The following is a 2,058-nucleotide window of genomic DNA, read 5'->3' on the forward strand; positions in this document are numbered from 1 at the left end:
TAGCTCTTGCCACCACATTTTTCTACTTCTACATCTTTTGTCTATATACACACCAAAAAAAAAGAATATATACACATATATATATTGTGTGTGTGTGTGTGTGTGTATGGTCCATTCTCATCTTAGTTGTTATTTGTGTAGAGTCTAATATTCGAACATCATACTCACTATAATCCTTTTAAATAATGAGTGTAATTTTCATTCCAAAATACATGTTATTTAATTTTAATCTGATTTTGTATTCTCAAAAAAATCATTTAAACATAAAATTTATAGAAATTTACAATTATATCTCTATGGATTACATTATGTTAGTCCGTATAGAGATATATATTTGAAAAATGTAACAATAGTAAACAATAGAATAAAAAGAACTCTAATTTATGTATGATTCGATGTTTTGATTTTGATGTTAACTCGCATAAAACATGGTATGGAATGTAGCTATGACCATATGATATACACGTATGTATATATGTTTATATATATCCTTCGTTTTGAAGAAGAAGGAAACGACTTTTTTGGTTGAGAATGTGAAATTGCATAGTGTGGAGCATTATTATTGTTACTCATGAGGAAACGTGAAGGTGGCCAAAAGGGATAATTTTTAAAAACCCTAAAAACAGATGAGCCTTAAACTAACCTGTCTAGCTCTTGCCACCACATTTTTCTACTTCTACATCTTTTGTCTATATACACACCAAAAAAAAAGAATATATACACATATATATATTGTGTGTGTGTGTGTGTGTGTATGGTCCATTCTCATCTTAGTTGTTATTTGTGTAGAGTCTAATATTCGAACATCATACTCACTATAATCCTTTTAAATAATGAGTGTAATTTTCATTCCAAAATACATGTTATTTAATTTTAATCTGATTTTGTATTCTCAAAAAAATCATTTAAACATAAAATTTATAGAAATTTACAATTATATCTCTATGGATTACATTATGTTAGTCCGTATAGAGATATATATTTGAAAAATGTAACAATAGTAAACAATAGAATAAAAAGAACTCTAATTTATGTATGATTCGATGTTTTGATTTTGATGTTAACTCGCATAAAACATGGTATGGAATGTAGCTATGACCATATGATATACACGTATGTATATATGTTTATATATATCCTTCGTTTTGAAGAAGAAGGAAACGACTTTTTTGGTTGAGAATGTGAAATTGCATAGTGTGGAGCATTATTATTGTTACTCATGAGGAAACGTGAAGGTGGCCAAAAGGGATAATTTTTAAAAACCCTAATTAAAGAAAAATAATGATGTCCAATTGTGTATTTTGCATCTAATCAAATCTACACCTTTGAATATTGACTCTTCTTCTTTCCACTTTTTTTTTTTTTATTTCTTAATTTCTATTTAACATAAAATAATTTCCATCTTTTATCATCAAATAAGTCACCATTTTCTCATCATGGCCAACACATAAATCCAACTAAGGCTAAAGTTGCACCTGTATAGGTGTGTACGTATGAGATAAACATAAGATAGAGAGTCTTCTAGACTTCTATTAAGTTACTAAAAACATTTCTTACCATCCATAGGATATGTATATTGTTGTTTTACCTTCACTAAATTATCCTCACAAACAACTATATATACATTATATATATTGCGTATATATAATGTATATATAGTTGTTTATATATACACTTATAATTTTGATATATAAACGTCAATGTATAGTAACGAAAGGAAGTATATATGAAAATGAGATTGTTGGGTGGGGTAAGACTGTAAGAGGGATTGAAAAGAGAGGATAACATGTTTTAGGAAGAGAAAAAATGAATGTTCAACAAGTTTTTGCCCAAGAATCACTACAAGAAAAATCATTATTCATAGCACACGATAAACGCCATCATATGTGTTTGATAGCGTTTTCATAAACGCTATGTTCTCCGCAGCTATCTTAGGTACCACCTATATTATAGCGTTTTTATGGTATGCTATTATTGGGTCTATCTACCATAGCAGTTTTGTTATACGGCGCTATAACATATGTAACCCTATTATAGCGTTATTCACATGACATAGTT

This window comes from Camelina sativa, chromosome 20 (genome assembly GCF_000633955.1).
Source record: "Camelina sativa cultivar DH55 chromosome 20, Cs, whole genome shotgun sequence".
NCBI classification, from domain to species: Eukaryota; Viridiplantae; Streptophyta; class Magnoliopsida; order Brassicales; family Brassicaceae; genus Camelina; species Camelina sativa.